Source organism: Syngnathus floridae, chromosome 4 (genome assembly GCF_059516105.1).
Source record: "Syngnathus floridae isolate MCC-2025c chromosome 4, RoL_Sflo_1.0, whole genome shotgun sequence".
NCBI classification, from domain to species: domain Eukaryota; kingdom Metazoa; phylum Chordata; class Actinopteri; order Syngnathiformes; family Syngnathidae; genus Syngnathus; species Syngnathus floridae.
The window spans coordinates 15,417,125-15,432,069 of record NC_142416.1 but is presented as its reverse complement, the minus strand read 5'-3'; the positions used below and the strand labels follow the sequence as shown (position 1 = coordinate 15,432,069).

Here is a 14,945-nt window from a genome sequence, read left to right as displayed (position 1 = left end):
ACAAAATATGAATTTATTTCCAACACATACAATCATCACGATTTCAATATTATTGCATTTTTTTTTTTATTACACATTAGGTTGCTTTTTCAATCTTAACAAGGGATGTTGAGCGTATACTAGCTTGATAAGTCATTCAACGTTTCTCCGCCAGGGGGCAGGAGTGCTATACCTGTTAATGCTTTAGGGTCTTTTGAGGATCGGATTTGAGCACCGCTGACCTAGAGTTAAATTTAGCACTTCAAACGTATTTATCTATATTGATCTACACCAAATTTACTTAAATCAACACCTTTACATTTACGGATTTTACACAGAGAGACAGTTAAAACAACTCTGAAAGTAGTTGAAATTTTAACACTACATCAATGCATCATAATTAAAATATTACACCATTTTGAGTTCTTAAGTGGAAAAATTAATACGTAACATAAATAAATAAATGTCACCTCTCATTTTTTACTTCAACATGGTCCTTTTCTGTGGTTATTAAATCAACGCTTTGCATTTTGCATAGTTGCATTTCCAGTACGCGAAGTAGAATCAATCTAAATGATGTCAACGTACATGATTTCAATCAGTTAAGCCCACTTAAAATGAATGACAATCAACTTATGGTTAACATGTGAGCCAGGCGCAGTGCAGCTAAACGAAAAGTGACAGGCCTTCTACCAAGGTCTAGTGTGATCCAGTCATCCACAATGATGACTTTGATTCATTAGCACTGACCAGACAGTATAAAGTGGGACGCACAGATGCTACTGCTGGCCATACTCCAGACAAAGACACACACACACACACACTTTTTAATGATGTTCCCTGATAACAAAATAGATTACTGGGTCCTCACACTCAGTATGCTTCGGTCCATCTAAATCGCAAAAGTTGGCAGAGACTTGACAGCTTAGTAACTAACCTTGAAGTCGACTTCAATTTATGATGAAGAATGATGATTTTTAATACATCTTCCAACCCACGGTCAATAATAAAAAAAAAAAGCCCCCATGGTTCTTGTGGGTAATATGAAACTAAACTTGTTTTTCTGGCAAATTGTAAGCCTGCTTCTAGTTTGAATGTTTTGCTCCTCTTCAAGGACACTCCTGTCCAAACATGCCCTTCAAAATACAACATATTTAAACCCAAATAATGAGCTCTCCTTGAACACATTCCACGGTGTTTTTCAGCCTCAGTGGACCTGAATCATAAAATGATTCATTCTAAAATGTTACCGCTGGAATTTCTAGCAGCAGAACTCTTCAACACACTGGACCCAATATTATATTTGCCATGATACGTTACATTTATACTCATTCTACCTTGTGAGCAAGCACTTTAACTCTAAATCAATTCCAAAGAGGGAGCTAAACAGAAATTATGTATGACTGAGTAGAACCTTGAGCGCCATTGGATGCAAAGCTAAACTGTGCTGAAAAATCTAACGTCAGCAATGCAAGGCAGGCTGCAAAATGAACCCTTTTGTGTGCAAAAAGATGAGTCCTCAAGTATTATGCGCATTTGTCCTTGCACTCCGGTTGCCATGGCATTCAACCATGTCATCAAGTATATTTCCAACTTTGCCCCCTTGACTCCTTTGTATCCCTTGCAGTAACAAATATTTCCAGCCACGTCAAACGTCAATGCTCAAAGCATCGTCATTGTTTCCTGAAACGCCACAAGAAATTGAAATGACATGAAAGTGACATGAAATCTTTACAAAGCAGGATTTATATTGAAGTTAAATATTGATTCCAACCATCAATTTTTTCCTCATATAGTGGCCAGGATGATTTCAGTGATCGACGATATTATTAAATATGAAAGGTGTACTGGTTTATATGTATTTTATTAGTAAATACGCATATGGGGATGGATCACTGAGGGATGCTTAGGAGACTCCTGAGAACATAGCACTGTTAGCGTGGGTGAGCGAAATGATAGCAGCTCGCTGAGGAATATCCTTGTAAATGGAGGAGAAACAGATGCAGTGATGTCATTTGTGATTAATTGTCGGACGCTCAGTGCATATTTTCATAGAAAGGAGCGTCACAGCAGCCATCTGTAATTGATGAAGATAATAGAGAATCTACATGAGTGCAAGAAGACGGCATATTCTGGCACTTGTTTAACAAAAACAAAAAAGCTTTCATTTTGAGAAAGCCTTAATGCAGCCCAGAGGTTATTAAGATCGGAGCTTGACATGAAAAGCCTTTAGCTTTGTGCGTGCACTTTTCTGTTAATTGTGTGTTTCATGTGCAGTCAGTGAGCAGCATCACCGTTGATGCAATCCTCTCTGGCTACATGCGTCACCTCGAGTTCATGTGCTCATTTTGTCTGTTTGTGGGAAATTTGAATTGATGTTGATGTCTTCAATGACATGCTCAAGGTCAGTGCATCTGCTTCTAATGGAACTTTAACTGCCTGCTTTGCAGCTACTGTTATATTCTGCTTGTCGCTAGATGACGATGTGGAGCTACATTGAAGCCAAGTGTAGTGTAAGTGTGGATTCATTTTCAAGTGCTATTTTCTGCCCTTCAACTTTGTGTCATTTCCTCCTTGTCATTGTGTCCTGCAAAGATTGTGTTTGGAGATACTCAACTCTGACACTAAAAAAAAAATGCCACTTCGTTCAGCACAGAATTTGGATCCTGCTTGTTTAAATGACTCATGCATTATTCACAGAGTAATTTTGAAAATCGTTTAAAAACGTGAAAGTAACAATGTTAATGGAAGTGAAACAAAGGTGATCCAATTTGGATTTGATTAATCTCAATCAACTCTGGGCTTTTCTTCACAGCTATTTTCATTCCTAATCTACTGAAGTGACATGGTAAGATGTCAGAAAAATTCCAGGACTGTATTACCAGCACAGCAATGCTCTTGTACAAAAACATTTTTTTATGTGACCATGTCTCCTTTAAGAGTTGCCGTGTGACTTTTTAAATGTCTTTAAATTACAATACAATACAATAATTTTAGTACCCAATTTAAACTTGAAATTATGTTTTACAGTCAAGTGTGATAAAGTAATGGACACTCATAGAGGTACATTTGATCTCCCTCCAATTATCTCGTCGAGTTGCCTCACAGACATTTGTACAATCGCTCAACATTCCAGGAAAGAATCACTCGCTGTAATTGCATTGCATGGACGAATAATAATGGCTATAAGGCAGAAAATGATAAATGTGTTCATATGTGCAGTTGGATTCCAAGTGTGTGTATATCCATTTTCCTTCTGCACACAAATTGATTGTTGTACATAGTTCACGTATCCAATTTATGTTTGTGTTTTCGTTGTCGATAATTGAGAAGCGCACCAGACTGTAGGTATAGACATATATGACATCGACAATCTGCTCACCGTGGAGCTATTATTTGTTTCACGGCAGTATTTTGCAGTCAAGGTCTACTCAAATGAAACATTGGAAGCATTTTCAACACCAGAAGAGTTTTTCATGTCCTTGTATGAGCCAAACAAATTCATTAAATTCATTATGTTGCTTTACTGTAGAGATTGTTGACATGCCTCAGATTCCTCCCAAGTGGTTGCGTGTTGTTGAATAGCATTTGTGAATGTTTTGAAATGTTGCTGGAAACCTTTTGCATCTGTGAAATTCTGTATCACATTGCCAATGGATACCTAGCAAATGAAGCTTCAAATTTGCTTCATGAACCAGTTATATTTTTGATTCCTCCAGATGGCACTGTGGGTTTAAAAAGGGTGTTTAAGAAATGGCAAGTCAGTTTGCTTTCAGCCAGTGATGGGAAAATACAGCTTGAAATTCCTTTCGTGACTCAGCTGTTGTATTGTTTGATTCCTCAAGATGGCGCTGTCTGTTCGAAATAGGCTTTTTCATTAAAAAAAAGTACTATTCTTTTCCTTTTCAGAGTGGACCAAATAATCCCTTTTTTGTTTCTCATTTTCAGTGTATTATTTAAGGAAGAAAATGTAATACCTGGCCCAAGAGCGCTACCAAAACTTTGCTTAATCACGAAAGGCAAACACTCATCTAATATCAGGTCTTAATGGAAAAATTAAGTACTGCAGTGCATGGATGGGAGGTTTTCTTTTCAAATAAATCTAGAGAGGTTGCTCAACGACATATTTCCACTCAATTAGTAAAAAAAAAAAAAAAAAACGGGTAAAGGGGTGGTGGGCCTCAAGCGGTGTATTTTTAATTGTCTGGAGTTGCCAGTAAACCTCAAGGATCAACAAGAACCTCATTTAAATATTTGACATCTTTCTACAGCCACATCATCACCTATTAATTACAATTTTAACAGCCGACTTTAGCCACAAGCCGGTTTGCTACATTGAATTAATTAGCCCTCAAGGACGAACACTCTTTCGACATGACAAACGGAAACGCACTTTATATAGGAAGCACTTTTGCATGCTGCAATGGGCATACCATCGTAATGTGGAGCAATAGGGGAGGGGGGGATGAAATACGCTCAATGGCCAAAATATTTGCTGCAGTTGCACAGTCTAATGAGATTCAACACAAGACCCCGACAAAATCCCCAAGTATCTTATGGCCTAATGATACCAAGGTTGTTGTTTTTTTAAATTGGCCATGATCGTATGTTTGGTGCGCTTTCACCAAAAGGAATCCATGAATTTCTTTTCTCAGCTAGATCACAGACATGGTGCAGGGAATTATGAACAGTTCAAAATAGCAGTCAGTGTAAACACAAAATCTTCAGGTTACTGCATGGAAGCAAAAATGCTATTAAAAGCATATTAGAACAACTTAACTCTATTGGGGTTAAAGTCCAGTGTGGAGGCATCCATTCACCCAAACTCAGCTGTAGAAGATGAATGAGTTACAGCACATTGACATAAGAGTTTGACCTTGTAAAATGTCTGCTATTCTCGAGTTCTTATATTCAATCTCATTAGATTGCATAGGTGTACTTGCAGTGTACAATAGACACCAGAATGCCAAAAGATGAAGTAAAAACAGAACAAAAGCTGTTCCTCCTGCCGTGACTTCCCATCAAGGTCAATTTGTGAAGCTTTATCGTAATTGCCTCAAGTGCGCGATACTGCACAGCAGGACTTGAAGTGTGTGCACGATATTTTCTTATCAGAAAGACAGAGCGGTTCTGCACAACTTGTGTTTGTCACTGTGGAGCAGCAGACACATTAATGAGGATGTCTCCCACTTAACAACCTTCACACAGACATGCATGAAGACATTGCAGTGGAACCTCAAAAGTCAAATTCATTTTTTTTGTGTGTGCGTTGCATTCTTGAGCATGAGTCAGCAAGATTTGAAAATATAGTTTTTCAAAATTTAGGGAATTTAACTTTAATGGTTTTGCCCAACCCGAGGTCAATCAGTCCCAAACCGGACTTGACCAAAATAACACACTGACTCCCACCCGCATGTTTCAGGGCATCAACCTCAATAGTTTTCTACCCATTAACCTTATTGATCTTTTTTAATCATTTGAGTGTTCATACTCATTAGTATCAGGGTGACTGAGCCGCAAGCCCACCCGACAGAGATTAGCAGTCAGTAGGTTGAGTCACGATGTTGAGTGCAGCCTCACAAGTCAAACACCTCCCATTAGCGGCGCGTAGGTGACTCGTTCTCAATTACTGACCGATACGAGATAATCACACGGGGTGACATTCTAGGAAGAGGCAAAATGAAGAACACACACACACATTGCAAAGATGTGTGCACACTTACACGCGCATTGTGGAGAAGAAATGGAGCAGGTTAAATGAAGCGAGAGAGACAGGGAGGGATGAGTTAAATGAGCGAGAGAAGAGTAGCTTCCCCCCCTCCACCAACTGTGATTGTATCCATGGAAAGGAAAAGTCCGAGGCCAGATGGTCAGCGACGACACAACACACAAATACACCGGTGCACACTCAAGGATTCTTGGTAAAATGCAGGTGGAAGGTGGAGTGAAAAGTGCATTTGCTAAAACATGCCCATTTAAAAGCCCATTGGAGGAAGGAGAAAAACAGAAACATACTTCACCCTGGAGTAGACGTTTCCACCAAGGCCAAACAAATTCCACTGTGCCGGATACACATATCCTGCATTTAACTGAATTTTAATTCCCCGTTTAGTGATAAAGGTTGGACATTCTTTTATTTGGGTTGTCTATTAGCAGAATTGAGGTCCCTTTTAAGACCCTTTCAGTAATCTGTGTTCTGAACTTCGATTTGTACGCCAGCGTTGAGATAGACTTAATGCTGCCGTAGCAGAGATTCATACGGATGGAACTCAACTTTCCGAGCTGACATCATCTTACTCTTATTTCGTCTGAAAAGTTGCCAAGCAGGATGAAATCAGGGCACAATTAGGCAACAATGATGTATTTGATATTCATGCTCATCCCTATGTCGTTTGCATGAGCCACTCCGAGTGATGTGACTGAAATGGACCATCACAAAAAAATTACAGTTGGCGACTCTCTGCTGCACATTGAGTACTGTCCCTAATAGAAAAACTAGGACCCTATATTTAGTTTCCATGTTCCAAAACTAAACTAAGCAATATGTGATTGGCCAAAGTAAAAAAAAAAAAGCAGGAATTGAAAAACTGGACTCTTGATAATGATGATATCCTTACTCATCTAATTATGGAAAAATAAATGAAAGATGGAGAAAATGATGCTATCAAGATAGACAGAGAGGAGGAGGAAAATAAAGGAAACTAAGAGTTCCTTTTCATCTACACTTGTGCAGTTTCCTCATGTGACTGTTTGGAGCCGCTGGCGAAAGGGTTTGTGTTCAATCACACTTTCCTCTGAGACAGAAATTAAAGCGGAGGCGCATTGCACACACGTACGCAAACACGCGCTCACACACTGCCTTCAGCACACCGACTCATATGCATCTACACACACAAGCTTCTGCCTCACCCCCCCTTCCCCCTACGCTCCCTGCTGGCCGGCTGATGCCAAGGGGCAGGTCCAACATGAATGCCGTTTCATAGCTGTTTCTCCGCGATGATAATTCAATTAGTGAGGAGGATGGCCAGTGCACTGCAGCACACGGCACTCACAACTTGTGCCAGACCCCCAGGCCAGGGTACACTCAGAAAGAGAGAAGGGTAGCAGGGAGAGAGGGGGGGGGATTCTATTACCTGATGTTACCTGCATGTCATAACAAGAAGAGACAAGGTCCAACCTGTGGGGCTAACCTATCTTTGCCGGCTCACTTGCAATACACTGCAGGGCAGTCATGGTGCTTGGATCAGCGCACACACACATATCACACTTCACGTCACTGAAACAAATATGCCTCATTTACAAAGGGCAAGAACTCATTTTGCTAAGTTGAAATGGATGCCACTACGATTCCACTACCGGTCAACAACAGAGATGGCTTTCCATGTCCCTAACGCTGAATTCCAAATGATTTGTAAAACCAATTGGATATTTTGCAGGTCCTTGAACACAGCTTTCTCATACACACCTTTTTATAAAGAAAACATATGACAATATTAACAATATAAACATCCCCTTATAACCTTACTCGAGTTGAAACAATCCAGTAGGCTACAAGCTATTTCCTGAAATATTGAGTTTCCTACTGGCAAAAATCTATGAAGAATTGTAATAAGAAGCATGAGCAACAGCTCGCACACAATCATTAATAAAAGAGCACACAAGGAGGTAACATATGGTCATCACACACACACACACACACACACACATGCTAAAGCATAGCATATACACTAATGCAATGCCTCACGTCTTGCCCTCCTTCTACTCCACTGCTCTCCTAATATCATTCTTGACATGGCACCAAGGTTTTTTGCCATGCTGAGTGGAGCACTGAGCATCGTGTCCTCTTAACTGGGGCAGGCGGACAGACAGTGCGGATGGATGTGTATGTGTGTGTGTAGTATAGAGTGTCTTTAAAAGGGCACATTATTGTTGGAGGGGAGATGGTGCCTTGTAACACCCCTCGACAAAAAAAAAAAAAAAAACCACTCAGGAAGCATTTGTTCCAGGAGGAGATGAGTAAGGAGATGAGTTGTTTTTCTTATATAGACACTGAAGTACGCATACACAGAAGCACCGACTACAAGCTCGCTACACCTCCTTACACACTTAGACGCACCTCTCCTGAGGCAGTGAGAGGGAAGATGAGTTGATGGAGGATTGCAGGTAGAGGATGATATTAAAGGTCTCCTATTTTTAGTGGAGAATGGAGGCTGAAGCCTTAGAATGCAAGAAAACTACACAACAGGCATGAAAAATAGATGAATGGCAAGCTTCCATTTCCGTGATCATATAGGCATTGAGGTTGAGAAAGACAACAGCGTGGTAATGACTCAAGATGGAGGGTATTTCTTCACTTAAGTGGTTTTATTGTGAACATGCCCCCCCGCCACGCATGAACACACCTAAGGGCACTTTTGCCGTCGAGTGTGCACGCAGACATGTTCAGTTCACAAGTTCAACAAGGGCCCGTTAACATACGAATGGATCACATATGGTGCTCTTTACAAGGTCAGGCAGGCAAGTGTAAACCTGCAGCCTTTATTTTGGCGGGATTTTCCCACTGAGATGGGATGAAAGCCGAGCTGAGAACGTTGCAGGACACAGAATCCCCACCAAGCCAGTGAGTGATGGGTTTGACGCAAACGCAGGAAACGGCCCATGGCAACACAGCTGGAGGAGTCAATCCTAACACAAAAAAAACAAAAACAACAAAAACCAGAATTTTGCACTGATTTTCTAAAAAGCATCTTTCTCTACATTACTTACTTTTGGAATATACATAACAGCTTTTACAATATAAAACTTTATATTTTAAAAGCTGAGATAATAATGCATTTTATTTTTATTTAATAATAATGTTGATCAATGTCTGTTTTACCCGATTTCAAAATAATAATTTAGGTCAGCCACCCAACCACCGGGCCGCGGACCGGTACCGGTCCGTGGGTCATTTGGTACAGCGCCGCACAGAAAAAATATATATTATATATTATCGACGATCAATTAATTCAGGTCAAGGCGCTCGTCCCGGTCACATGACATGTTTCCCCAGTCAAGCCCGCAAAGTAAGCAAAAATGAGTATGAATTTATTTTGAAAAATATAAAAAAAATTGGGGATTCTCTCCAAATTACATCCGTTGGTGCACCTGTCCTTGACACAGGTGAATTCAGGTAAAGACGCTCGGCCCTGTCCCGTCCCGAAGCGCGCAAAATATACAAGAAAAAGAGAAGTTTGGAAAGAGGAACATGCTCACAATGTGGAGACAAAAGAAGAGGTTACAATTTCCAAGAAAAAGAAAGCTGGATTAAAATCAAGGTCGAATATCCCGAGATCACCACAAAAGCACTGAAAATCCTGCTTCCCTTTCCAATGGGATTTTACGCGGTTACAGCGACCAAAACAAAGCGACACAGCAGAACCGTCATGGTGAGTTTTATTTTTATGCACTTTGCATTTGTTTTTATGCAAGTTGTATCATTTTATTTCATCGTATTCATATATTTATTATAAATTTATTATTTATATAATTATCTGACATGTAACCGGTCTGTGGCGCAAAAAAATGTTGGGGACCGCTGATTTAGGTGACAATATTTAATTCCCATGTCAACATGGCAGCAGCGTAATATTAATCGCGAAAGCAATCAAGTGCTCTTTAAATTTAAAGGTGAAAGATAAATTTAAATGGTAACGCTATTTGCCTCAGAGATTGTGATTGTCACATCGGTGTAAAAATGACATTTGCAGCTGCTAGTAGTGAAAAAAGAAAAAGAAAAAAAGAATAAAACATTTAGCAATGACTCATGGAGACTGCGGGCATCTTATTAATATATTGTAGATTTATTTTAGAATATTTAGCTATCTTTTGCAGTTTTGGTAACTTAGTGGAGCTGTTATGCTATATTTCGGGGACACTATTATTAAACAATCATTCATGACTATTAGGGACATTTACATACTGGAATGGGCGACTGAGCGAAGTTAGTATGCATTAGCGCGTGTGCGTGTGCGCGTGCGTGCGTGCGTGCGTGTGTGTGTCATTTGGACTGTGCTGGGACTTTGATGTGATCTGATCACTTGTGATTTGTGCTTTGGGGGGCCTCTGTGGCTTGTGGAAGAAAAAACACTATAGTGTCATCATGTTTCAAATCTCTTTCTTCTGCTCTGCTAATTGGTGAGAGCCACGGGCTGTACTACAAGACAGATGCAGAGCCGTCGTGCCCACTGGGACTAGAGTGTGTGTGCATGCATGTGTGCGATTGCAGGTGGGCGATGGATTTGGCATTCCATGCAGGCCGTTTTGTGTTTGCCGCGAGATTGACGACGGCTTTTCCTGATATGAATATTTTGTCAGATGTGTAAGACCTTATCGAGGGTTATTACCTGTCATATCCTTTTGCTGCCAACCGTTTGTGATTTTCCTTTTTGTCTGTGTGCATACAACACGTTAGTACGAGCGAGTCTGTTGCTGTGGGGATTATATTACAGCTCAAGATGTTCCGTGCCGACCTCATCCAGTCTACAGCTCTTGACAGCATGCTCGAGGTGGAGGAGGTCAACTTCTCCACTTCCTTGGAACGACAATTCATTCTTTAAACCCCCCCATTTGGAACATCCTGCAGCGGCTACCAGAAGCATTATTGTGCCCCTTCAGTTTTTCCATCTCTGGTTCACCAGGCCTGGGGTCACTGGGGTTTTACTCATACTGCCCAAGTGATTTTGGCTATTATTAAGAAAACCATGGAAAATGTTCAGATCTGACCTCTTGAATTACACTCCTATGAGCATTTACCCCCCAAAAATGTACCTGGAGTTATACCAGGCATTTAAAACTGAAGAAACAAGGGTGAGATTCAAAGTCGATCAACTAACTGAAGATGTCGATCAAGTGTATTTGAGCAAAAAGGTGAAAGGGCTTCTATAAAGGTGTCAAACATAATGCCCGGGGGCCAGATACGGCCCGCCACATTATTTTATGTGGCCCCTGAAGACAAATTATGCATCAAGTTCATGTGTCAATACTAAAATTACAAATTGTCTTCACTTTTATAAAAAAGAGACATTTCTAGAATTTCTTATTGCCATTCATCTTTTTAAAATATTGTTTTTCGTTTTTACTAGTCTCTGATTTCAAAACTAGTTTATTCATCAGTTTGTTGTGTATATAATATACGACGTTGATAGTCATAATGGCTCTCTGAAGGAAACTATGACTACGATGCAGCCCACAAAAAAAAATGAGTTAACATCCCTTCTTTAAAAAATAATATTGGGAGCACAGGAAAGAAAAATGCGAAAGATGATGAGGTAGCGAATGTAAGGGAGGGTAAATGTGAGTGGGCAGAATGTAAAATGGAAGGTAAATGGAGGATTAAGCAAATGGGATGACATGAAATGAGGCTAAAATTCAGCACAATGCAAGACGAGAGTTGCTTGTTGGGCAAGGGCAAAACAACTTGAAAGTGCTCAAGGGGAAGAGATGTGTCAATGACGATAAGAAAATGCAGACAAAGCTGATAACCCTCCGCTGTGTCTTGGGAGCAAAGGGTGAGTGGCTCTTGTGAGAAAGTGGAGGTGCTGGGTCAGGTCGGTGCAGCATAAGGCAAACAGAGGTCAAGATGGGTTAGCCACTTAAACATTCAAACATCCGATTTGTAGGGCCGATAGAATGGCGAGAATACAGCAGAGTCAAAGGTGACAAGCCACATAAGAGATTCTCAGCAAAAGAAAAGTGTTTTTTACGCACGCGAGAACTGTTCGTTCTGTGAAAAGTGCTGGACTGCTCATAGATCATCCTGCCCGGCGATATTGCAATGCTGATTAAGAAACCTGCCATACCGTTCCAAGCGAGTGACAGAAGCCCTCGAACTGGAAAATCTCTGGCATTATTATTTTCACGGGGATCCAAATTTCTGGCAGAGCCCGTGCTGATTAACATGTGCCAGTATATCAAAGCAATCCCCAGATATACAAATATGCCCCTCTGGAACTGCAACTGAGTTTTTTTTTTGTGCACATTTTAAAACGCTTTGAGACATGACATGATGTGATGTCTGCCTGTGATTTTACCTTTGTGAATGTCCGATTCACCCTCAGGGAGCTGTGATCAATGTAGGACTAAAAAGCAGGATGCTTTGACAGAAATTCAGAAGGTTTCATGCATTATGTTGTCATATTTATGAAATGAAATACGTTGAGATTCAGTACACTTATCAGCGGAAGGCAGAATCTGGCTGTCTGTGCCTTGGTCAAAGACACTAAAATCACCTGCGCACCAACTTAAACCTGGTTTCAACTGGTCTAGTTTATTTTATGTCACCAAATTGTCACGTAAAATGCTAAATTTCTATAATTCTGGAAGGTAAGTTGAGAATGCGTTCACTAGACACGTTGACATCACAGGTGACCTTTAAAAGCTGGAGAGTGTGACTCTAATATAACCACCTTCCTCGTCCGTCCTCCATGCATTACCCCTCCTTTTTATGAAAGAAGCAATTATTCCTCATCTTATCTACAACCCCCCCATTCTCATTTGCTCCTTTCCTCTTTTCCTCCATCGCTAAATTTCAAATCTCAATTGGCAAACGCAAAAAGTACAGTATGTCTGATTTTCTTAAAAGCTGGTGGTGATTTGGCGCCAGGTCATTACGGTTAATGCCGTTGAGAGTTCCCGGTTTTATTGGACTGCATTATAAAGCGTTTGATCTATACGTACACTTCTAAGCATCCCTTCTTCTTTATTCCATAGCAAAGATCTGTGACAGGCGTAGAAATGAGACGGAAGACGCTAAGAGACTTTTCAATCTCTTCTGAAAAAGAAATTGGAGCGGAGAGGCGGGGTGCTCGGAGAATGGGGCCAAATCTCATACATTTTCTGGAGTTTTCATAAGTTTATTTCATGGCAGAATGGCGCTTTTTAATATTTCATCTCCCCAATTGAGGGATCGTGGTTGAGGACTGTATTAGAATTTTCACACAAGCTTTGTGCTGGCAAAATCCTACCATTCAATTGAATTCTGTTTTTTTGGGGGGGAGGTTTTGAACTGGTATGTTTTGGTGCTGAGACACTTAATTTTTGTCAAAGAAACTTGGGACTTGAAGGTCAAAACTTGGGTCACAGATTATTTATTGCCATCTCTGTTTTGAAGTGACAATAGAAAAACCTGAAGGAAATAGATTTTTGCTATTATCACAGTCCATTGTATTAATACATATCGCATAAAAAAAAAAAACCCACGAGTTTTGCACGTTGACTTTGCAGTGAGCAAGAAATCCGTTCAATAAAGAGAAAAAACTTTTGGAAGTTTGGTCAAGAGGAGGCAAACAAGAAAAGAAATTTCAAATGTGTTAACCTGTCAGGTGCTAATTAAGGTGTGATATTTACCTCTATTTAAAACTCAGTTTGAGACTTCACAATAACATCTCCTCCACACTCTGGTATACTCTGCTGTCACTTCAGGATCAATTTAGCTCATTTCACGATGTGCTTAAAGGGTGCAATTGACTTTTTTTTTTTTAAAGGTGTGGGTAGATGTTTTGCTGGAAGTCTTGCTAAACAACACTTTTGATTAACTACTATATTGGACTATGATGTTAAGGTACTCACAAGAACAATGACAATTATGGATGAGTGTTACGGCGTTAAAGTTAGTTAGGCGGTTTGGGATTATAGTTTGGGTTAGTGCGTGTTTTGTCTGCGTGTATTTCCGTTCTTGTTCCTGCACAGGCCCTGTGCGTTTAAAATTAGCAGAATTGGATGAAAACTAATTTCATTTCTAAAAACCCCCACTTAATAGAGATTTCATTGTCTCATCCTCTGTGAGTATAATTTATGTGAATATCAGCTCTTTTTGCTTATGAGTATGTATGAAAATTAAGCTCCTTAGTGGATAATCGTTACTGTTTGAATAATGATGACTTGTAATACATTTAGGGTTAGCTCATGTACTTCTGTGGGCTGTGCAGAGGAATTTCAACAATCATTTCTATCTTTATTTCATCCTGGTTGCTTTGGGGGACTTATTTGCTTTTTATGGGTGTTCAGGCAGACACATCAATATTCTAACCAAATTCCAAATACCATAGTTGCTTGCAAATTACTCTTCACAATTGTCGGGGTAGCGCTGTAGCACAACTTTTGTTTACATGTTGGTGGTGCCATTTGTACCATTTTTTTATTTATTATTATTTGGCAAGCGCAGTTTCATAAATCATTCAACAGCTAGACCTTATAAATGTTTAAGTGTTTTTTTTCTTGGGTGGTGCTAACCATATTGATTCAATGCCGAAGTAACCTTTTCAGTTGTTAGGGCTTGTTGCTTCCTATAAGGTCTGCAATAGGCTTTTGAAGAAACAAAAGAAAAACACTTAATTGTCAGTCAGAGTATTTTTGCCATGATCTCGTTTTATTTCCACTTTTTTTGTAATATTTTTTATTTTAGGTAAATTAATCAAATTTGAATAGCAGTCTTTAAAGTCAATGCCATATTTGTCAATGACGTATGAGTTAAATATGTGTTAGTGAGGCATTTCTCTATTTAGCTATAATAAAATGGCTTAGATGACAAAATCCACATTAATGTTGACATAGGCCATCTTTAATCATTCAATGCATCCGTAGCTGTCGGCGAGGGACGTGCAGTCAGGGGAGGCACAATCATGAAGAGAAAAAAACTAAACAAAGCACTTTCAATGTAATGCTTTGGTCTGTGCTTTATATTGATTTTCTTCCATCCACCCAGTTAGTGCTTATCCCATTCAGGGTTAAAGGGAGCTGGAGCCTACTGGTTGACTCTACTCCGGACTGCTTGTCAGCCAAATGGATGAGCCACTATTCACTCTCATAATCACATTGTCAATAAATAGACACGAAGTCGAAACATAGATCATTTGTGTGGGTCAAACACTGAGTCGCAATACATTTTGAGAAACATACTGGGAGGACTGAAATGGCCTTTAATATTT

At 39.9% G+C, this 14,945-nt stretch overlaps 1 long non-coding RNA gene across 1 annotated transcript in view; it reads left to right on the top strand.

The window, feature by feature from the left end:
• Positions 1–9,126: 9,126 nt before the first annotated feature.
• Positions 9,127–14,945, top strand: part of LOC148399398 (uncharacterized) — a 68,293-nt gene continuing 62,474 nt past the window's right edge. Inside the window, exon 1 of the long non-coding RNA XR_015858239.1 lies at positions 9,127–9,407. This is a non-coding gene — a long non-coding RNA (uncharacterized LOC148399398). The remainder of the gene's footprint in view (positions 9,408–14,945) is intronic.